General features: G+C 43.5%; 14 non-coding genes and 5 pseudogenes across 14 annotated transcripts; all 19 read right to left on the bottom strand.

Annotated features, from left to right (window-relative positions):
* Window positions 1-1,002: 1,002 nt before the first annotated feature.
* LOC136740749 (uncharacterized) lies at window positions 1,003-1,121 on the bottom strand (annotated as a pseudogene).
* A 1,067-nt stretch (window positions 1,122-2,188) lies between these two features.
* On the bottom strand, window positions 2,189-2,307 carry LOC136740752 (uncharacterized; annotated as a pseudogene).
* A 1,066-nt stretch (window positions 2,308-3,373) lies between these two features.
* LOC136740707 (5S ribosomal RNA) lies at window positions 3,374-3,492 on the bottom strand. Its single transcript, XR_010813525.1, has one exon. It is a non-coding gene; the product is annotated as a 5S ribosomal RNA (ribosomal RNA).
* A 1,066-nt stretch (window positions 3,493-4,558) lies between these two features.
* On the bottom strand, window positions 4,559-4,667 carry LOC136740748 (uncharacterized; annotated as a pseudogene).
* A 1,077-nt stretch (window positions 4,668-5,744) lies between these two features.
* On the bottom strand, window positions 5,745-5,863 carry LOC136740519 (5S ribosomal RNA). Its single transcript, XR_010813349.1, has one exon. It is a non-coding gene; the product is annotated as a 5S ribosomal RNA (ribosomal RNA).
* Window positions 5,864-6,929: 1,066 nt separating this feature from the next.
* Window positions 6,930-7,048, bottom strand: LOC136740529 (5S ribosomal RNA). Its single transcript, XR_010813358.1, has one exon. It is a non-coding gene; the product is annotated as a 5S ribosomal RNA (ribosomal RNA).
* A 1,066-nt stretch (window positions 7,049-8,114) lies between these two features.
* Window positions 8,115-8,233, bottom strand: LOC136740518 (5S ribosomal RNA). Its single transcript, XR_010813348.1, has one exon. It is a non-coding gene; the product is annotated as a 5S ribosomal RNA (ribosomal RNA).
* Window positions 8,234-9,297: 1,064 nt separating this feature from the next.
* Window positions 9,298-9,416, bottom strand: LOC136740597 (5S ribosomal RNA). Its single transcript, XR_010813424.1, has one exon. It is a non-coding gene; the product is annotated as a 5S ribosomal RNA (ribosomal RNA).
* A 1,066-nt stretch (window positions 9,417-10,482) lies between these two features.
* LOC136740566 (5S ribosomal RNA) lies at window positions 10,483-10,601 on the bottom strand. Its single transcript, XR_010813395.1, has one exon. It is a non-coding gene; the product is annotated as a 5S ribosomal RNA (ribosomal RNA).
* Window positions 10,602-11,667: 1,066 nt separating this feature from the next.
* LOC136740706 (5S ribosomal RNA) lies at window positions 11,668-11,786 on the bottom strand. Its single transcript, XR_010813524.1, has one exon. It is a non-coding gene; the product is annotated as a 5S ribosomal RNA (ribosomal RNA).
* Window positions 11,787-12,852: 1,066 nt separating this feature from the next.
* On the bottom strand, window positions 12,853-12,971 carry LOC136740297 (5S ribosomal RNA). Its single transcript, XR_010813135.1, has one exon. It is a non-coding gene; the product is annotated as a 5S ribosomal RNA (ribosomal RNA).
* A 1,055-nt stretch (window positions 12,972-14,026) lies between these two features.
* LOC136740407 (5S ribosomal RNA) lies at window positions 14,027-14,145 on the bottom strand. Its single transcript, XR_010813243.1, has one exon. It is a non-coding gene; the product is annotated as a 5S ribosomal RNA (ribosomal RNA).
* A 1,058-nt stretch (window positions 14,146-15,203) lies between these two features.
* Window positions 15,204-15,322, bottom strand: LOC136740406 (5S ribosomal RNA). The gene has a single exon (XR_010813242.1). It is a non-coding gene; the product is annotated as a 5S ribosomal RNA (ribosomal RNA).
* Window positions 15,323-16,380: 1,058 nt separating this feature from the next.
* On the bottom strand, window positions 16,381-16,499 carry LOC136740436 (5S ribosomal RNA). Its single transcript, XR_010813271.1, has one exon. It is a non-coding gene; the product is annotated as a 5S ribosomal RNA (ribosomal RNA).
* Window positions 16,500-17,565: 1,066 nt separating this feature from the next.
* On the bottom strand, window positions 17,566-17,684 carry LOC136740624 (5S ribosomal RNA). The gene has a single exon (XR_010813449.1). It is a non-coding gene; the product is annotated as a 5S ribosomal RNA (ribosomal RNA).
* A 1,055-nt stretch (window positions 17,685-18,739) lies between these two features.
* LOC136740623 (5S ribosomal RNA) lies at window positions 18,740-18,858 on the bottom strand. The gene has a single exon (XR_010813448.1). It is a non-coding gene; the product is annotated as a 5S ribosomal RNA (ribosomal RNA).
* A 1,055-nt stretch (window positions 18,859-19,913) lies between these two features.
* LOC136740756 (uncharacterized) lies at window positions 19,914-20,022 on the bottom strand (annotated as a pseudogene).
* Window positions 20,023-21,088: 1,066 nt separating this feature from the next.
* On the bottom strand, window positions 21,089-21,197 carry LOC136740726 (uncharacterized; annotated as a pseudogene).
* A 1,055-nt stretch (window positions 21,198-22,252) lies between these two features.
* LOC136740738 (5S ribosomal RNA) lies at window positions 22,253-22,371 on the bottom strand. Its single transcript, XR_010813538.1, has one exon. It is a non-coding gene; the product is annotated as a 5S ribosomal RNA (ribosomal RNA).
* Window positions 22,372-22,621: the final 250 nt, after the last annotated feature.

Here is a 22,621-nt window from a genome sequence, read left to right as displayed (position 1 = left end):
TTACAGTTGAACTGTCTCTCTACTCTAAAGCCCGGGACACACCAGCGCGCCGCAGACAGTCCCTGCTAACACGCCACGTTGTGGCAACATTGTGGCAACGTTTTGCGTTAGCTGGGTTGCCACACCAGACCGGAATAATATTTTACAAAACGAACACATTGTCTTGATAAAACAGCTGTAATTGAGTGCCTGACACGCCAGTCAAGCGCAATCTTGAGAAGGTGTGCATTTCAGTAAGGATTTCAATTGACATGCAGTATGAAACTGAAAGGAGGTTGCATCACTATGATGCATAACATTGCATGTATTGTATTTTCAAGTGTGTGCATTCATCCTGTTGTCATTTTGTTTTGAAAGCACAAGAATCATTCAACAGGATGCTGAGACAAATGTAAACCAGTAAAACATATGAAGAGAAACAAACCTTGAATATAACTTCAGTTGTTTAAACATTTGACAAACTATGGTGAGGGGTAAGAAAACACACAAATCCAGCAGCTCCTGTATTTCAATACACCAGAACCCAATATTATTGGCGAGTCGGGTAGTCCATCATCACAGTTCGAGGGCAGGCATCATTTCAGTAATTTCATCCCGTTGCATTCACATGCGTGCCTTGAATGAGATTGAATGTTATCTTTACTCTCAAGTACGTTCCCAAGTTTTACACTTTCGTGGTTTGCATGAATGGGAATGGAACCGTGTGTGTTGAATGATGCTCCTTGTGAGCACTGAACTTTGTGCGGTGGAGTTCCTTTTTTGTTGCTGTAATTGTGTCATTTCTTGATGAGAAAGATTAGGCAACATTTAGTCACTTCTAGCCATGATGCTCAATTTATTGACGAATGTACCCTAGTTACTAGGGACCGTTTACGTTGGAGAACAAGATCTATTGTATGCCTGTGTATTTGGGGAAGTAAAATCTGAAATAATGATGAAATTGTGTGTATCCAAAGTTAAAACTCGTGATTTGTCGCCCTCTGGTTTATTAAAAGGTGCAAGAGCTTACAGTACATGGTATTCCCAGGCGGTCTCCCATCCATGTACTGACCAGGCCCGAGCCTGCTTGGCTTCCGAGATCGGACGAGATCGGGCGTATTCAGGTTAGTATGGCCGTAAGCCAGTGAGGCTGTCCCTGACGCTCTACTTAAAGGGAAGGCAATATCCGTTTCTGCCGTTCATACTTACAGTTGAACTGTCTCTCTACTCTAAAGCCCGGGACACACCAGCGCGCCGCAGACAGTCCCTGCTAACACGCCACGTTGTGGCTACATTGTGGCAACGTTGTGCGTTAGCTGGGGTGCCACACCAGACCGGAACTATATATTACAAAACGAACACATTGTCTTGATAAAACAGCTGTAATTGAGTGCCTGACACGCCAGTCAAGCGCAATCTTGAGAAGGTGTGCATTTCAGTAAGGATTTCAATTGACATGCAGTATGAAACTGAAAGGAGGTTGCATCACTATGATGCATAACATTGCATGTATTGTATTTTCAAGTGTGTGCATTCATCCTGTTGTCATTTTGTTTTGAAAGCAGAAGAATCATTCAACAGGTTGCTGAGACAAATGTAAACCAGTAAAACATATGAAGAGAAACAAACCTTGAATATAAGTTCAGTTGTTTAAACATTTGACAAACTATGGTGAGGGGGTAAGAAAACACACAAATCCAGCAGCTCCTGTATTTCAATACACCAGAACCCAATATTATTGGCGAGTCGGGTAGTCCATCATCACAGTTCGAGGGCAGGCATCATTTCAGTAATTTCATCCCGTTGCATTCACATCCGTGCCTTGAATGAGATTGAATGTGATCTTTGCTCTCAAGTATGTTCCCAAGTTTTACACTTTCGTGCTTTGCATGAATGGGAATGGAACCGTGTGTGTTGAATGAGGCTCCTTGTGAGCACTGAACTTTGTCCGGTGGAGTTCCTTTTTGTGTTGCTGTAATTGTGTCATTTCTCGATGAGAAAGATTAGGCAACATTTAGTCACTTCTAGCCATGATGCTCAATTTATTTATGAATGTACCCTAGTTACTAGGGACCGTTTACGTTGGAGAACAAGATCTATTGTATGCCTGTGTATTTGGGGAAGTCAAATCTGAAATAATGATGAAATTGTGTGTATCCAAAGTTAAAACTCGTGATTTGTCGCCCTCTGGTTTATTAAAAGGTGCAAGAGCTTACAGTACATGGTATTCCCAGGCGGTCTCCCATCCAAGTACTGACCAGGCCCGAGCCTGCTTGGCTTCCGAGATCGGACGAGATCGGGCGTATTGAGGTTAGAATGGCCGTAAGCCAGGGAGGCTGTCCCTGACGCTCTTCTTAAAGGGAAGGCAATATCCGTTTCTGCCGTTCATACTTACAGTTGAACTGTCTCTCTACTCTAAAGCCCGGGACACACCAGCGCGCCGCAGACAGTCCCTGCTAACACGCCACGTTGTGGCAACATTGTGGCAACGTTGTGCGTTAGCTGGGGTGCCACACCAGACCGGAACTATATATTACAAAACGAACACATTGTCTTGATAAAACAGCTGTAATTGAGTGCCTGACACGCCAGTCAAGCGCAATCTTGAGAAGGTGTGCATTTCAGTAAGGATTTCAATTGACATGCAGTATGAAACTGAAAGGAGGTTGCATCACTATGATGCATAACATTGCATGTATTGTATTTTCAAGTGTGTGCATTCATCCTGTTGTCATTTTGTTTTGAAAGCAGAAGAATCATTCAACAGGTTGCTGAGACAAATGTAAACCAGTAAAACATATGAAGAGAAACAAACCTTGAATATAAGTTCAGTTGTTTAAACATTTGACAAACTATGGTGAGGGTTTAAGAAAACACACAAATCCAGCAGCTCCTGTATTTCAATACACCAGAACCCAATATTATTGGCGAGTCGGGTAGTCCATCATCACAGTTCGAGGGCAGGCATCATTTCAGTAATTTCATCCCGTTGCATTCACATGCGTGCCTTGAATGAGATTGAATGTTATCTTTACTCTCAAGTACGTTCCCAAGTTTTACACTTTCGTGGTTTGCATGAATGGGAATGGAACCGTGTGTGTTGAATGATGCTCCTTGTGAGCACTGAACTTTGTGCGGTGGAGTTCCTTTTTTGTTGCTGTAATTGTGTCATTTCTTGATGAGAAAGATTAGGCAACATTTAGTCACTTCTAGCCATGATGCTCAATTTATTGACGAATGTACCCTAGTTACTAGGGACCGTTTACGTTGGAGAACAAGATCTATTGTATGCCTGTGTATTTGGGGAAGTAAAATCTGAAATAATGATGAAATTGTGTGTATCCAAAGTTAAAACTCGTGATTTGTCGCCCTCTGGTTTATTAAAAGGTGCAAGAGCTTACAGTACATGGTATTCCCAGGCGGTCTCCCATCCAAGTACTGACCAGGCCCGAGCCTGCTTGGCTTCCGAGATCGGACGAGATCGGGCGTATTCAGGTTAGTATGGCCGTAAGCCAGGGAGGCTGTCCCTGACGCTCTTCTTAAAGGGAAGGCAATATCCGTTTCTGCCGTTCATACTTACAGTTGAACTGTCTCTCTACTCTAAAGCCCGGGACACACCAGCGCGCCGCAGACAGTCCCTGCTAACACGCCACGTTGTGGCAACATTGTGGCAACGTTGTGCGTTAGCTGGGGTGCCACACCAGACCGGAACTATATATTACAAAACGAACACATTGTCTTGATAAAACAGCTGTAATTGAGTGCCTGACACGCCAGTCAAGCGCAATCTTGAGAAGGTGTGCATTTCAGTAAGGATTTCAATTGACATGCAGTATGAAACTGAAAGGAGGTTGCATCACTAAGATGCATAACATTGCATGTATTGTATTTTCAAGTGTGTGCATTCATCCTGTTGTCATTTTGTTTTGAAAGCAGAAGAATCATTCAACAGGTTGCTGAGACAAATGTAAACCAGTAAAACATATGAAGAGAAACAAACCTTGAATATAAGTTCAGTTGTTTAAACATTTGACAAACTATGGTGAGGGGTTAAGAAAACACACAAATCCAGCAGCTCCTGTATTTCAATACACCAGAACCCAATATTATTGGCGAGTCGGGTAGTCCATCATCACAGTTCGAGGGCAGGCATCATTTCAGTAATTTCATCCCGTTGCATTCACATCCGTGCCTTGAATGAGATTGAATGTGATCTTTGCTCTCAAGTATGTTCCCAAGTTTTACACTTTCGTGCTTTGCAGGAATGGGAATGGAACCGTGTGTGTTGAATGAGGCTCCTTGTGAGCACTGAACTTTGTCCGGTGGAGTTCCTTTTTGTGTTGCTGTAATTGTGTCATTTCTCGATGAGAAAGATTAGGCAACATTTAGTCACTTCTAGCCATGATGCTCAATTTATTTATGAATGTACCCTAGTTACTAGGGACCGTTTACGTTGGAGAAAAAGATCTATTGTATGCCTGTGTATTTGGGGAAGTCAAATCTGAAATAATGATGAAATTGCGTGTATCCAAAGTTAAAACTCGTGATTTGTCGCCCTCTGGTGTGTAAAAGATGCAAAAGCTTACAGCACCTGGTATTCCCAGGCGGTCTCCCATCCAAGTACTGACCTGGCCCGAGCCTGCTTGGCTTCCGAGATCGGGCGTATTCAGGCTAGTATGGCCGTAAGCCAGGAAGGCTGTCCCTGACGCTCTATTTAAAGGGAAGGCAATATCCGTTTCTGCCATTCATACTTACAGTTGAACTGTCTCTCTACTCTAAAGCCCGGGACACACCAGCGCGCCACAGACAGTCCCTGCTAACACGCCACATTGTGGCAACGTTGTGGCAACGTTGTGGCAACGTTGTGCGTTAGCTGGGGTGCCACACCAGACCGGAACTATATTTTACAAAACGAACACATTGTCTTGATAAAACAGCTGTAATTGAGTGCCTGACACGCCAGTCAAGCGCAATCTTGAGAAGGTGTGCATTTCAGTAAGGATTTCAATTGACATGCAGTATGAAACTGAAAGGAGGTTGCATCACTATGATGCATAACATTGCATGTATTGTATTTTCAAGTGTGTGCATTCATCCTGTTGTCATTTTGTTTTGAAAGCAGAAGAATCATTCAACAGGTTGCTGAGACAAATGTAAACCAGTAAAACATATGAAGAGAAACAAACCTTGAATATAAGTTCAGTTGTTTAAACATTTGACAAACTATGGTGAGGGGGTAAGAAAACACACAAATCCAGCAGCTCCTGTATTTCAATACACCAGAACCCAATATTATTGGCGAGTCGGGTAGTCCATCATCACAGTTCGAGGGCAGGCATCATTTCAGTAATTTCATCCCGTTGCATTCACATCCGTGCCTTGAATGAGATTGAATGTGATCTTTGCTCTCAAGTATGTTCCCAAGTTTTACACTTTCGTGCTTTGCATGAATGGGAATGGAACCGTGTGTGTTGAATGAGGCTCCTTGTGAGCACTGAACTTTGTCCGGTGGAGTTCCTTTTTGTGTTGCTGTAATTGTGTCATTTCTCGATGAGAAAGATTAGGCAACATTTAGTCACTTCTAGCCATGATGCTCAATTTATTTACGAATGTACCCTAGTTACTAGGGACCGTTTACGTTGGAGAACAAGATCTATTGTATGCCTGTGTATTTGGGGAAGTAAAATCTGAAATAATGATGAAATTGTGTGTATCCAAAGTTAAAACTCGTGATTTGTCGCCCTCTGGTGTGTAAAAAGTGCAAAAGCTTACAGCACCTGCTATTCCCAGGTGGTCTCCCATCCAAGTACTGACCAGGCCTGAGCCTGCTTGGCTTCCGAGATCGGACGAGATCGGGCGTATTCAGGCTAGTATGGCCGTAAGCCAGGGAGGCTGTCCCTGACGCTCTAGTTAAAGGGAAGGCAATATCCGTTTCTGCCGTTCATACTTACAGTTGAACTGTCTCTCTACTCTAAAGCCCGGGACACACCAGCGCGCCGCAGACAGTCCCTGCTAACACGCCACGTTGTGGCAACGTTGTGGCAACGTTGTGCGTTAGCTGGGGTGCCACACCAGACCGGAACTATATATTACAAAACGAACACATTGTCTTGATAAAACAGCTGTAATTGAGTGCCTGACACGCCAGTCAAGCGCAATCTTGAGAAGGTGTGCATTTCAGTAAGGATTTCAATTGACATGCAGTATGAAACTGAAAGGAGGTTGCATCACTATGATGCATAACATTGCATGTATTGTATTTTCAAGTGTGTGCATTCATCCTGTTGTCATTTTGTTTTGAAAGCAGAAGAATCATTCAACAGGTTGCTGAGACAAATGTAAACCAGTAAAACATATGAAGAGAAACAAACCTTGAATATAAGTTCAGTTGTTTAAACATTTGACAAACTATGGTGAGGGGGTAAGAAAACACACAAATCCAGCAGCTCCTGTATTTCAATACACCAGAACCCAATATTATTGGCGAGTCGGGTAGTCCATCATCACAGTTCGAGGGCAGGCATCATTTCAGTAATTTCATCCCGTTGCATTCACATCCGTGCCTTGAATGAGATTGAATGTGATCTTTGCTCTCAAGTATGTTCCCAAGTTTTACACTTTCGTGCTTTGCATGAATGGGAATGGAACCGTGTGTGTTGAATGAGGCTCCTTGTGAGCACTGAACTTTGTCCGGTGGAGTTCCTTTTTGTGTTGCTGTAATTGTGTCATTTCTCGATGAGAAAGATTAGGCAACATTTAGTCACTTCTAGCCATGATGCTCAATTTATTTACGAATGTACCCTAGTTACTAGGGACCGTTTACGTTGGAGAACAAGATCTATTGTATGCCTGTGTATTTGGGGAAGTCAAATCTGAAATAATGATGAAATTGCGTGTATCCAAAGTTAAAACTCGTGATTTGTCGCCCTCTGGTGTGTAAAAGATGCAAAAGCTTACAGCACCTGGTATTCCCAGGCGGTCTCCCATCCAAGTACTGACCAGGCCCGAGCCTGCTTAGTTTCCGAGATCGGACGAGATCGGGCGTATTCAGGCTAGTATGGCCGTAAGCCAGGGAGGCTCTCCCTGACGCTCTACTTAAAGGGAAGGCAATATCCGTTTCTGCCGCTCATACTTGCAGTTGAACTGTCTCTCTACTCTAAAGTCCGGGACACACCAGCGCGCCGCAGACAGTCCCTGCTAACACGAAACGTTGTGGCAACGTTGTGGCAACGTTGTGCGTTAGCTGGGGTGCCACACCAGACCGGAACTATATATTACAAAACGAACACATTGTCTTGATTAAACAGCTGTAATTGAGTGCCTGACACGCCAGTCAAGCGCAATCTTGAGAAGGTGTGCATTTCAGTAAGGATTTCAATTGACATGCAGTATGAAACTGAAAGGAGGTTGCATCACTATGATGCATAACATTGCATGTATTTTATTTTCAAGTGTGTGCATTCATCCTGTTGTCATTTTGTTTTGAAAGCAGAAGAATCATTCAACAGGTTGCTGAGACAAATGTAAACCAGTAAAACATATGAAGAGAAACAAACCTTGAATATAAGTTCAGTTGTTTAAACATTTGACAAACTATGGTGAGGGGGTAAGAAAACACACAAATCCAGCAGCTCCTGTATTTCAATACACCAGAACCCAATATTATTGGCGAGTCGGGTAGTCCATCTTCACAGTTCGAGGGCAGGCATCATTTCAGTAATTTCATCCCGTTGCATTCACATCCGTGCCTTGAATGAGATTGAATGTGATCTTTGCTCTCAAGTATGTTCCCAAGTTTTACACTTTCGTGCTTTGCATGAATGGGAATGGAACCGTGTGTGTTGAATGAGGCTCCTTGTGAGCACTGAACTTTGTCCGGTGGAGTTCCTTTTTGTGTTGCTGTAATTGTGTCATTTCTCGATGAGAAAGATTAGGCAACATTTAGTCACTTCTAGCCATGATGCTCAATTTATTTACGAATGTACCCTAGTTACTAGGGACCGTTTACGTTGGAGAACAAGATCTATTGTATGCCTGTGTATTTGGGGAAGTAAAATCTGAAATAATGATGAAATTGTGTGTATCCAAAGTTAAAACTCGTGATTTGTCGCCCTCTGGTGTGTAAAAAGTGCAAAAGCTTACAGCACCTGCTATTCCCAGGTGGTCTCCCATCCAAGTACTGACCAGGCCTGAGCCTGCTTGGCTTCCGAGATCGGACGAGATCGGGCGTATTCAGGCTAGTATGGCCGTAAGCCAGGGAGGCTGTCCCTGACGCTCTACTTAAAGGGAAGGCAATATCCGTTTCTGCCGTTCATACTTACAGTTGAACTGTCTCTCTACTCTAAAGCCCAGGACACACCAGCGCGCCGCAGACAGTCCCTGCTAACACGCCACGTTGTGGCAACGTTGTGGCAACGTTGTGCGTTAGCTGGGGTGCCACACCAGACCGGAACTATATATTACAAAACGAACACATTGTCTTGATAAAACAGCTGTAATTGAGTGCCTGACACGCCAGTCAAGCGCAATCTTGAGAAGGTGTGCATTTCAGTAAGGATTTCAATTGACATGCAGTATGAAACTGAAAGGAGGTTGCATCACTATGATGCATAACATTGCATGTATTGTATTTTCAAGTGTGTGCATTCATCCTGTTGTCATTTTGTTTTGAAAGCACAAGAATCATTCAACAGGATGCTGAGACAAATATAAACCAGTAAAACATATGAAGAGAAACAAACCTTGAATATAAGTTCAGTTGTTTAAACATTTGACAAACTATGGTCAGGGGTAAGAAAACACACAAATCCAGCAGCTCCTGTATTTCAATACACCGGAACCCAATATTATTGGCGAGTCTGGTAGTCCATCATCACAGTTCGAGGGCAGGCATCATTTCAGTAATTTCATCCCGTTGCATTCACATCCGTGCCTTGAATGAGATTGAATGTGATCTTTGCTCTCAAGTATGTTCCCAAGTTTTACACTTTTGTGCTTTGCATGAATGGGAATGGAACCGTGTGTGTTGAATGATGCTCCTTGTGAGCACTGAACTTTGTGCGGTGGAGTTCCTTTTTTGTTGCTGTAATTGTGTCATTTCTTGATGAGAAAGATTAGGCAACATTTAGTCACTTCTAGCCATGATGCTCAATTTATTTACGAATGTACCCTAGTTACTAGGGACCGTTTACGTTGGAGAACAAGATCTATTGTATGCCTGTGTATTTGGGGAAGTCAAATCTGAAATAATGATGAAATTGTGTGTATCCAAAGTTAAAACTCGTGATTTGTCGCCCTCTGGTGTGTAAAAGGTGCAAAAGCTTACAGCACCTGGTATTTCCAGGCGGTCTCCCATCCAAGTACTGACCAGGCCCGAGCCTGCTTGGCTTCCGAGATCGGACGAGATCGGGCGTATTCAGGCTAGTATGGCCGTAAGCCAGGGAGGCTGTCCCTGACGCTCTACTTAAAGGGAAGGCAATATCCGTTTCTGCCGTTCATACTTACAGTTGAACTGTCTCTCTACTCTAAAGCCCGGGACACACCAGCGCGCTGCAGACAGTCCCTGCTAACACGCCACGTTGTGGCAACATTGTGGCAACGTTGTGCGTTAGCTGGGTTGCCACACCAGACCGGAACTATATTTTACAAAACGAACACATTGTCTTGATAAAACAGCTGTAATTGAGTGCCTGACACGCCAGTCATGCGCAATCTTGAGAAGGTGTGCATTTCAGTAAGGATTTCAATTGACATGCAGTATGAAACTGAAAGGAGGTTGCATCACTATGATGCATAACATTGCATGTATTGTATTTTCAAGTGTGTGCATTCATCCTGTTGTCATATTGTTTTGAAAGCAGAAGAATCATTCAACAGGTTGCTGAGACAAATGTAAACCAGTAAAACATATGAAGAGAAACAAACCTTGAATATAAGTTCAGTTGTTTAAACATTTGACAAACTATGGTGAGGGGGTAAGAAAACACACAAATCCAGCAGCTCCTGTATTTCAATACACCAGAACCCAATATTATTGGCGAGTCGGGTAGTCCATCATCACAGTTCGAGGGCAGGCATCATTTCAGTAATTTCATCCCGTTGCATTCACATCCGTGCCTTGAATGAGATTGAATGTGATCTTTGCTCTCAAGTATGTTCCCAAGTTTTACACTTTCGTGCTTTGCATGAATGGGAATGGAACCGTGTGTGTTGAATGAGGCTCCTTGTGAGCACTGAACTTTGTCCGGTGGAGTTCCTTTTTGTGTTGCTGTAATTGTGTCATTTCTCGATGAGAAAGATTAGGCAACATTTAGTCACTTATAGCCATGACGCTCAATTTATTTACCAATGTACCCTAGTTACTAGGGACCGTTTACGTTGGAGAACAAGATCTATTGTATGCCTGTGTATTTGGGGAAGTAAAATCTGAAATAATGATGAAATTGTGTGTATCCAAAGTTAAAACTCGTGATTTGTCGCCCTCTGGTGTGTAAAAGGTGCAAAAGCTTACAGCACCTGCTATTCCCAGGTGGTCTCCCATCCAAGTACTGACCAGGCCCGAGCCTGCTTGGCTTCCGAGATCGGACGAGATCGGGCGTATTCAGGCTAGTATGGCCGTAAGCCAGGGAGGCTGTCCCTGACGCTCTACTTAAAGGGAAGGCAATATCCGTTTCTGCCGTTCATACTTACAGTTGAACTGTCTCTCTACTCTAAAGCCCGGGACACACCAGCGCGCCGCAGACAGTCCCTGCTAACACGCCACGTTGTGGCAACGTTGTGGCAACGTTGTGCGTTAGCTGGGGTGCCACACCAGACCGGAACTATATATTACAAAACGAACACATTGTCTTGATAAAACAGCTGTAATTGAGTGCCTGACACGCCAGTCAAGCGCAATCTTGAGAAGGTGTGCATTTCAGTAAGGATTTCAATTGACATGCAGTATGAAACTGAAAGGAGGTTGCATCACTATGATGCATAACATTGCATGTATTGTATTTTCAAGTGTGTGCATTCATCCTGTTGTCATTTTGTTTTGAAAGCAGAGGAATCATTCAACAGGTTGCTGAGACAAATGTAAACCAGTAAAACATATGAAGAGAAACAAACCTTGAATATAAGTTCAGTTGTTTAAACATTTGACAAACTATGGTGAGGGGGTAAGAAAACACACAAATCCAGCAGCTCCTGTATTTCAATACACCAGAACCCAATATTATTGGCGAGTCGGGTAGTCCATCATCACAGTTCGAGGGCAGGCATCATTTCAGTAATTTCATCCCGTTGCATTCACATGCGTGCCTTGAATGAGATTGAATGTTATCTTTACTCTCAAGTACGTTCCCAAGTTTTACACTTTTGTGGTTTGCATGAATGGGAATGGAACCGTGTGTGTTGAATGATGCTCCTTGTGAGCACTGAACTTTGTGCGGTGGAGTTCCTTTTTTGTTGCTGTAATTGTGTCATTTCTCGATGAGAAAGATTAGGCAACATTTAGTCACTTCTAGCCATGATGCTCAATTTATTGACGAATGTACCCTAGTTACTAGGGACCGTTTACGTTGGAGAACAAGATCTATTGTATGCCTGTGTATTTGGGGAAGTAAAATCTGAAATAATGATGAAATTGTGTGTATCCAAAGTTAAAACTCGTGATTTGTCGCCCTCTGGTTTATTAAAAGGTGCAAGAGCTTACAGTACATGGTATTCCCAGGCGGTCTCCCATCCAAGTACTGACCAGGCCCGAGCCTGCTTGGCTTCCGAGATCGGACGAGATCGGGCGTATTCAGGTTAGTATGGCCGTAAGCCAGGGAGGCTGTCCCTGACGCTCTACTTAAAGGGAAGGCAATATCCGTTTCTGCCGTTCATACTTACAGTTGAACTGTCTCTCTACTCTAAAGCCCGGGACACACCAGCGCGCCGCAGACAGTCCCTGCTAACAGGCCACGTTGTGGCAACATTGTGGCAACGTTGTGCGTTAGCTGGGGTGCCACACCAGACCGGAACTATATATTACAAAACGAACACATTGTCTTGATAAAACAGCTGTAATTGAGTGCCTGACACGCCAGTCAAGCGCAATCTTGAGAAGGTGTGCATTTCAGTAAGGATTTCAATTGACATGCGGTATGAAACTGAAAGGAGGTTGCATCACTATGATGCATAACATTGCATGTATTGTATTTTCAAGTGTGTGCATTCATCCTGTTGTCATTTTGTTTTGAAAGCAGAAGAATCATTCAACAGGTTGCTGAGACAAATGTAAACCAGTAAAACATATGAAGAGAAACAAACCTTGAATATAAGTTCAGTTGTTTAAACATTTGACAAACTATGGTGAGGGGGTAAGAAAACACACAAATCCAGCAGCTCCTGTATTTCAATACACCAGAACCCAATATTATTGGCGAGTCGGGTAGTCCATCATCACAGTTCGAGGGCAGGCATCATTTCAGTAATTTCATCCCGTTGCATTCACATCCGTGCCTTGAATGAGATTGAATGTGATCTTTGCTCTCAAGTATGTTCCCAAGTTTTACACTTTCGTGCTTTGCATGAATGGGAATGGAACCGTGTGTGTTGAATGAGGCTCCTTGTGAGCACTGAACTTTGTCCGGTGGAGTTCCTTTTTGTGTTGCTGTAATTGTGTCATTTCTCGATGAGAAAGATTAGGCAACATTTAGTCACTTCTAGCCATGATGCTCAATTTATTTACGAATGTACCCTAGTTACTAGGGACCGTTTACGTTGGAGAACAAGATCTATTGTATGCCTGTGTATTTGGGGAAGTCAAATCTGAAATAATGATGAAATTGCGTGTATCCAAAGTTAAAACTCGTGATTTGTCGCCCTCTGGTGTGTAAAAGATGCAAAAGCTTACAGCACCTGGTATTCCCAGGCGGTCTCCCATCCAAGTACTGACCAGGCCCGAGCCTGCTTAGCTTCCGAGATCGGACGAGATCGGGCGTATTCAGGCTAGTATGGCCGTAAGCCAGGGAGGCTCTCCCTGACGCTCTACTTAAAGGGAAGGCAATATCCGTTTCTGCCGCTCATACTTGCAGTTGAACTGTCTCTCTACTCTAAAGTCCGGGACACACCAGCGCGCCGCAGACAGTCCCTGCTAACACGAAACGTTGTGGCAACGTTGTGCGTTAGCTGGGGTGCCACACCAGACCGGAACTATATATTACAAAACGAACACATTGTCTTGATAAAACAGCTGTAATTGAGTGCCTGACACGCCAGTCAAGCGCAATCTTGAGAAGGTGTGCATTTCAGTAAGGATTTCAATTGACATGCAGTATGAAACTGAAAGGAGGTTGCATCACTATGATGCATAACATTGCATGTATTGTATTTTCAAGTGTGTGCATTCATCCTGTTGTCATTTTGTTTTGAAAGCAGAAGAATCATTCAACAGGTTGCTGAGACAAATGTAAACCAGTAAAACATATGAAGAGAAACAAACCTTGAATATAAGTTCAGTTGTTTAAACATTTGACAAACTATGGTGAGGGGGTAAGAAAACACACAAATCCAGCAGCTCCTGTATTTCAATACACCAGAACCCAATATTATTGGCGAGTCGGGTAGTCCATCTTCACAGTTCGAGGGCAGGCATCATTTCAGTAATTTCATCCCGTTGCATTCACATCCGTGCCTTGAATGAGATTGAATGTGATCTTTGCTCTCAAGTATGTTCCCAAGTTTTACACTTTCGTGCTTTGCATGAATGGGAATGGAACCGTGTGTGTTGAATGAGGCTCCTTGTGAGCACTGAACTTTGTCCGGTGGAGTTCCTTTTTGTGTTGCTGTAATTGTGTCATTTCTCGATGAGAAAGATTAGGCAACATTTAGTCACTTCTAGCCATGATGCTCAATTTATTTACGAATGTACCCTAGTTACTAGGGACCGATTACGTTGGAGAACAAGATCTATTGTATGCCTGTGTATTTGGGGAAGTCAAATCTGAAATAATGATGAAATTGCGTGTATCCAAAGTTAAAACTCGTGATTTGTCGCCCTCTGGTGTGTAAAAGATGCAAAAGCTTACAGCACCTGGTATTCCCAGGCAGTCTCCCATCCAAGTACTGACCAGGCCCGAGCCTGCTTAGCTTCCGAGATCGGACGAGATCGGGCGTTTTCAGGCTAGTATGGCCGTAAGCCAGGGAGGCTGTCCCTGACGCTCTACTGAAAGGGAAGGCAATATCCGTTTCTGCCGCTCATACTTGCAGTTGAACTGTCTCTCTACTCTAAAGTCCGGGACACACCAGCGCGCCGCAGACAGTCCCTGCTAACACGAAACGTTGTGGCAACGTTGTGCGTTAGCTGGGGTGCCACACCAGACCGGAACTATATTTTACAAAACGAACACATTGTCTTGATAATACAGCTGTAATTGAGTGCCTGACACGCCAGTCAAGCGCAATCTTGAGAAGGTGTGCATTTCAATAAGGATTTCAATTGACATGCAGTATGAAACTGAAAGGAGGTTGCATCACTATGATGCATAACATTGCATGTATTGTATTTTCAAGTGTGTGCATTCATCCTGTTGTCATTTTGTTTTGAAAGCAGAAGAATCATTTTTGCTGAGGTTGCTGAGACAAATGTAAACCAGTAAAACATATGAAGAGAAACAAACCTTGAATATAAGTTCAGTTGTTTAAACATTTGACAAACTATGGTGAGGGGGTAAGAAAACACACAAATCCAGCAGCTCCTGTATTTCAATACACCAGAACCCAATATTATTGGCGAGTCGGGTAGTCCATCTTCACAGTTCGAGGGCAGGCATCATTTCAGTAATTTCATCCCGTTGCATTCACATCCGTGCCTTGAATGAGATTGAATGTGATCTTTGCTCTCAAGTATGTTCCCAAGTTTTACACTTTCGTGCTTTGCATGAATGGGAATGGAACCGTGTGTGTTGAATGAGGCTCCTTGTGAGTACTGAACTTTGTCCGGTGGAGTTCCTTTTTGTGTTGCTGTAATTGTGTCATTTCTCGATGAGAAAGATTAGGCAACATTTAGTCACTTCTAGCCATGATGCTCAATTTATTTACGAATGTACCCTAGTTACTAGGGACCGATTACGTTGGAGAACAAGATCTATTGTATGCCTGTGTATTTGGGGAAGTCAAATCTGAAATAATGATGAAATTGCGTGTATCCAAAGTTAAAACTCGTGATTTGTCGCCCTCTGGTGTGTAAAAGATGCAAAAGCTTACAGCACCTGGTATTCCCAGGCAGTCTCCCATCCAAGTACTGACCAGGCCCGAGCCTGCTTAGCTTCCGAGATCGGACGAGATCGGGCGTTTTCAGGCTAGTATGGCCGTAAGCCAGAGAGGCTGTCCCTGACGCTCTACTTAAAGGGAAGGCAATATCCGTTTCTGCCGCTCATACTTGCAGTTGAACTGTCTCTCTACTCTAAAGTCCGGGACACACCAGCGCGCCGCAGACAGTCCCTGCTAACACGAAACGTTGTGGCAACGTTGTGCGTTAGCTGGGGTGCCACACCAGACCGGAACTATATTTTACAAAACGAACACATTGTCTTGATAATACAGCTGTAATTGAGTGCCTGACACGCCAGTCAAGCGCAATCTTGAGAAGGTGTGCATTTCAGTAAGGATTTCAATTGACATGCAGTATGAAACTGAAAGGAGGTTAAATCACTATGATGCATAACATTGCATGTATTGTATTTTCAAGTGTGTGCATTCATCCTGTTGTCATTTTGTTTTGAAAGCAGAAGAATCATTTTTGCTGAGGTTGCTGAGACAAATGTAAACCAGTAAAACATATGAAGAGAAACAAACCTTGAATATAAGTTCAGTTGTTTAAACATTTGACAAACTATGGTGAGGGGGTAAGAAAACACACAAATCCAGCAGCTCCTGTATTTCAATACACCAGAACCCAATATTATTGGCGAGTCGGGTAGTCCATCATCACAGTTCGAGGGCAGGCATCATTTCAGTAATTTCATCCCGTTGCATTCACATCCGTGCCTTGAATGAGATTGAATGTGATCTTTGCTCTCAAGTATGTTCCCAAGTTTTACACTTTCGTGCTTTGCATGAATGGGAATGGAACCGTGTGTGTTGAATGAGGCTCCTTGTGAGCACTGAACTTTGTCCGGTGGAGTTCCTTTTTGTGTTGCTGTAATTGTGTCATTTCTCGATGAGAAAGATTAGGCAACATTTAGTCACTTCTAGCCATGATGCTCAATTTATTTACGAATGTACCCTAGTTACTAGGGACCGTTTACGTTGGAGAACAAGATCTATTGTATGCCTGTATATTTGGGGAAGTAAAATCTGAAATAATGATGAAATTGTGTGTATCCAAAGTTAAAACTCGTGATTTGTCGCCCTCTGGTGTGTAAAAGGTGCAAAAGCTTACAGCACCTGGTATTCCCAGGCGGTCTCCCATCCAAGTACTGACCAGGCCCGAGCCCGCTTGGCTTCCGAGATCGGATGAGATCGGGCGTATTCAGGCTAGTATGGCCGTAAGCCAGGGAGGCTGTCCCTGACGCTCTACTTAAAGGGAAGGCAATATCCGTTTCTGCCGTTCATACTTACAGTTGAACTGTCTCTCTACTCTAAAGCCCGGGACACACCAGCGCGCCGCAGCCAGTCCCTGCTAACACGCCACGTTGTGGCAACATTGTGGCAACGTTGTGCGTTAGCTGGGGTGCCACACCAGACCGGAACTATATATTACAAAACGAACACATTGTCTTGATAAAACAGCTGTAATTGAGTGCCTGACACGCCAGTCAAGCGCAATCTTGAGAAGGTGTGCATTTCAGTAAGGATTTCAATTGACATGCAGTATGAAACTGAAAGGAGGTTGCATCACTATGATGCATAACATTGCATGTATTGTATTTTCAAGTGTGTGCATTCATCCTGTTGTCATTTTGTTTTGAAAGCAGAAGAATCATTCAACAGGTTGCTGAGACAAATGTAAACCAGTAAAACATATGAAGAGAATCAAACCTTGAATATAAGTTCAGTTGTTTAAACATTTGACAAACTATGGTGAGGGGGTAAGAAAACACACAAATCCAGCAGCTCCTGTATTTCAATACACCAGAACCCAATATTATTGGCGAGTCGGGTAGTCCATCATCACAGTTCGAGGGCAGGCATCATTTCAGTAATTTCATCCCGTTGCATTCACATCCGTGCCTTGAATGAGATTGAATGTGATCTTTGCTCTCAAGTATGTTCCCAAGTTTTACACTTTCGTGCTTTGCATAAATGGGAATGGAACCGTGTGTGTTGAATGAGGCTCCTTGTGAGCACTGAACTTTGTCCGGTGGAGTTCCTTTTTGTGTTGCTGTAATTGTGTCATTTCTCGATGAGAAAGATTAGGCAACATTTAGTCACTTCTAGCCATGATGCTCAATTTATTTACGAATGTACCCTAGTTACTAGGGACCGTTTACGTTGGAGAACAAGATCTATTGTATGCCTGTGTATTTGGGGAAGTCAAATCTGAAATAATGATGAAATTGCGTGTATCCAAAGTTAAGACTCGTGATTTGTCGCCCTCTGGTGTGTAAAAGATGCAAAAGCTTACAGCACCTGGTATTCCCAGGCGGTCTCCCATCCAAGTACTGACCAGGCCTGAGCCTGCTTAGCTTCCGAGATTGGACGAGATCGGGCGTATTCAGGCTAGTATGGCCGAAAGCCAGGGAGGCTGTCCCTGACGCTCTACTTAAAGGGAAGGCAATATCCGTTTCTGCCGCTCATACTTGCAGTTGAACTGTCTCTCTACTCTAAAGTCCGGGACACACCAGCGCGCCGCAGACAGTCCCTGCTAACACGAAACGTTGTGGCAACGTTGTGCGTTAGCTGGGGTGCCACACCAGACCGGAACTATATTTTACAAAACGAACACATTGTCTTGATAATACAGCTGTAATTGAGTGCCTGACACGCCAGTCAAGCGCAATCTTGAGAAGGTGTGCATTTCAGTAAGGATTTCAATTGACATGCAGTATGAAACTGAAAGGAGGTTGCATCACTATGATGCATAACATTGCATGTATTGTATTTTCAAGTGTGTGCATTCATCCTGTTGTCATTTTGTTTTGAAAGCAGAAGAATCATTCAACAGGTTGCTGAGACAAATGTAAACCAGTAAAACATATGAAGAGAATCAAACCTTGAATATAAGTTCAGTTGTTTAAACATTTGACAAACTATGGTGAGGGGGTAAGAAAACACACAAATCCAGCAGCTCCTGTATTTCAATACACCAGAACCCAATATTATTGGCGAGTCGGGTAGTCCATCATCACAGTTCGAGGGCAGGCATCATTTCAGTAATTTCATCCCGTTGCATTCACATCCGTGCCTTGAATGAGATTGAATGTGATCTTTGCTCTCAAGTATGTTCCCAAGTTTTACACTTTCGTGCTTTGCATAAATGGGAATGGAACCGTGTGTGTTGAATGAGGCTCCTTGTGAGCACTGAACTTTGTCCGGTGGAGTTCCTTTTTGTGTTGCTGTAATTGTGTCATTTCTCGATGAGAAAGATTAGGCAACATTTAGTCACTTCTAGCCATGATGCTCAATTTATTTACGAATGTACCCTAGTTACTAGGGACCGTTTACGTTGGAGAACAAGATCTATTGTATGCCTGTGTATTTGGGGAAGTCAAATCTGAAATAATGATGAAATTGCGTGTATCCAAAGTTAAGACTCGTGATTTGTCGCCCTCTGGTGTGTAAAAGATGCAAAAGCTTACAGCACCTGGTATTCCCAGGCGGTCTCCCATCCAAGTACTGACCAGGCCTGAGCCTGCTTAGCTTCCGAGATTGGACGAGATCGGGCGTATTCAGGCTAGTATGGCCGAAAGCCAGGGAGGCTGTCCCTGACGCTCTACTTAAAGGGAAGGCAATATCCGTTTCTGCCGCTCATACTTGCAGTTGAACTGTCTCTCTACTCTAAAGTCCGGGACACACCAGCGCGCCGCAGACAGTCCCTGCTAACACGAAACGTTGTGGCAACGTTGTGCGTTAGCTGGGGTGCCACACCAGACCGGAACTATATTTTACAAAACGAACACATTGTCTTGATAATACAGCTGTAATTGAGTGCCTGACACGCCAGTCAAGCGCAATCTTGAGAAGGTGTGCATTTCAGTAAGGATTTCAATTGACATGCAGTATGAAACTGAAAGGAGGTTGCATCACTATGATGCATAACATTGCATGTATTGTATTTTCAAGTGTGTGCATTCATCCTGTTGTCATTTTGTTTTGAAAGCAGAAGAATCATTCAACAGGTTGCTGAGACAAATGTAAACCAGTAAAACATATGAAGAGAAACAAACCTTGAATATAAGTTCAGTTGTTTAAACATTTGACAAACTATGGTGAGGGGGTAAGAAAACACACAAATCCAGCAGCTCCTGTATTTCAATACACCAGAACCCAATATTATTGGCGAGTCGGGTAGTCCATCATCACAGTTCGAGGGCAGGCATCATTTCAGTAATTTCATCCCGTTGCATTCACATCCGTGCCTTGAATGAGATTGAATGTGATCTTTGCTCTCAAGTATGTTCCCAAGTTTTACACTTTCGTGCTTTGCATGAATGGGAATGGAACCGTGTGTGTTGAATGAGGCTCCTTGTGAGCACTGAACTTTGTCCGGTGGAGTTCCTTTTTGTGTTGCTGTAATTGTGTCATTTCTCGATGAGAAAGATTAGGCAACATTTAGTCACTTCTAGCCATGATGCTCAATTTATTTACGAATGTACCCTAGTTACTAGGGACCGTTTACGTTGGAGAACAAGATCTATTGTATGCCTGTGTATTTGGGGAAGTCAAATCTGAAATAATGATGAAATTGCGTGTATCCAAAGTTAAAACTCGTGATTTGTCGCCCTCTGGTGTGTAAAAGATGCAAAAGCTTACAGCACCTGGTAATCCCAGGCGGTCTCCCATCCAAGTACTGACCAGGCCCGAGCCTGCTTAGCTTCCGAGATCGGGCGTATTCAGGCTAGTATGGCCGTAAGCCAGGGAGGCTGTCCCTGACGCTCTACTTAAAGGGAAGGCAATATCCGTTTCTGCCGCTGATACTTGCAAATGAACTGTCTCTCTACTCTAAAGTCCGGGACACACCAGCGCGCCGCAGACAGTCCCTGTTAACACGAAACGTTGTGGCAACGTTGTGGCAACGTTGTGCGTTAGCTGGGGTGCCACACCAGACCGGAACTATATTTTACAAAACGAACACATTGTCTTGATAATACAGCTGTAATTGAGTGCCTGACACGGCAGTCAAGCGCAATCTTGAGAAGGTGTGCATTTCAGTAAGGATTTCAATTGACATGCAGTATGAAACTGAAAGGAGGTTGCATCACTATGATGCATAACATTGCATGTATTGTATTTTCAAGTGTGTGCATTCATCCTGTTGTCATTTTGTTTTGAAAGCAGAAGAATCATTCAACAGGTTGCTGAGACAAATGTAAACCAGTAAAACATATGAAGAGAAACAAACCTTGAATATAAGTTCAGTTGTTTAAACATTTGACAAACTATGGTGAGGGGGTAAGAAAACACACAAATCCAGCAGCTCCTGTATTTCAATACACCAGAACCCAATATTATTGGCGAGTCGGGTAGTCCATCATCACAGTTCGAGGGCAGGCATCATTTCAGTAATTTCATCCCGTTGCATTCACATCCGTGCCTTGAATGAGATTGAATGTGATCTTTGCTCTCAAGTATGTTCCCAAGTTTTACACTTTCGTGCTTTGCATGAATGGGAATGGAACCGTGTGTGTTGAATGAGGCTCCTTGTGAGCACTGAACTTTGTCCGGTGGAGTTCCTTTTTGTGTTGCTGTAATTGTGTCATTTCTCGATGAGAAAGATTAGGCAACATTTAGTCACTTCTAGCCATGATGCTCAATTTATTTACGAATGTACCCTAGTTACTAGGGACCGTTTACGTTGGAGAACAAGATCTATTGTATGCCTGTGTATTTGGGGAAGTCAAATCTGAAATAATGATGAAATTGCGTGTATCCAAAGTTAAAACTCGTGATTTGTCGCCCTCTGGTGTGTAAAAGATGCAAAAGCTTACAGCACCTGGTATTCCCAGGCGGTCTCCCATCCAAGTACTGACCAGGCCCGAGCCTGCTTAGCTTCCGAGATCGGGCGTATTCAGGCTAGTATGGCCGTAAGCCAGGGAGGCTGTCCCTGACGCTCTACTTAAAGGGAAGGCAATATCCGTTTCTGCCGCTCATACTTGCAAATGAACTGTCTCTCTACTCTAAAGTCCGGGACACACCAGCGCGCCGCAGACAGTCCCTGCTAACACGAAACGTTGTGGCAACGTTGTGCGTTAGCTGGGGTGCCACACCAGACCGGAACTATATTTTACAAAACGAACACATTGTCTTGATAATACAGCTGTAATTGAGTGCCTGACACGCCAGTCAAGCGCAATCTTGAGAAGGTGTGCATTTCAGTAAGGATTTCAATTGACATGCAGTATGAAACTGAAAGGAGGTTGCATCACTATGATGCATAACATTGCATGTATTGTATTTTCAAGTGTGTGCATTCATCCTGTTGTCATTTTGTTTTGAAAGCAGAAGAATCATTCAACAGGTTGCTGAGACAAATGTAAACCAGTAAAACATATGAAGAGAAACAAACCTTGAATATAAGTTCAGTTGTTTAAACATTTGACAAACTATGGTGAGGGGGTAAGAAAACACACAAATCCAGCAGCTCCTGTATTTCAATACACCAGAACCCAATATTATTGGCGAGTCGGGTAGTCCATCATCACAGTTCGAGGGCAGGCATCATTTCAGTAATTTCATCCCGTTGCATTCACATCCGTGCCTTGAATGAGATTGAATGTGATCTTTGCTCTCAAGTATGTTCCCAAGTTTTACACTTTCGTGCTTTGCATGAATGGGAATGGAACCGTGTGTGTTGAATGAGGCTCCTTGTGAGCACTGAACTTTGTCCGGTGGAGTTCCTTTTTGTGTTGCTGTAATTGTGTCATTTCTCGATGAGAAAGATTAGGCAACATTTAGTCACTTCTAGCCATGATGCTCAATTTATTTACGAATGTACCCTAGTTACTAGGGACCGTTTACGTTGGAGAACAAGATCTATTGTATGCCTGTGTATTTGGGGAAGTCAAATCTGAAATAATGATGAAATTGCGTGTATCCAAAGTTAAAACTCGTGATTTGTCGCCCTCTGGTGTGTAAAAGATGCAAAAGCTTACAGCACCTCGTATTCCCAGGTGGTCTCCCATCCAAGTACTGACCAGGCCCGAGCCTGCTTAGCTTCAGTGATCGGACGAGATCGGGCGTATTCAGACTAGTATGGCCGTAAGCCAGGGAGGCTGTCCCTGACCCTCTACTTAAAGGGAAGGCAATATCCGTTTCTGCCACTCATACTTGCAGTTGAACTGTCTCTCTACTCTAAAGTCCGGGACACACCAGCACGCTGCAGACAGTCCCTGCTAACACGAAACGTTGTGGCAACGTTGTGCGTTAGCTGGGGTGCCACACCAGACCGGAACTATATTTTACAAAACGAACACATTGTCTTGATAATACAGCTGTAATTGAGTGCCTGACACGC

The sequence above is a fragment of the Amia ocellicauda genome, unplaced genomic scaffold (assembly GCF_036373705.1).
Source record: "Amia ocellicauda isolate fAmiCal2 unplaced genomic scaffold, fAmiCal2.hap1 HAP1_SCAFFOLD_64, whole genome shotgun sequence".
NCBI lineage: Eukaryota > Metazoa > Chordata > Actinopteri > Amiiformes > Amiidae > Amia > Amia ocellicauda.
Note: the sequence above shows the minus strand (reverse complement) of the source record. Positions and strands in the feature narration are given on the sequence as shown.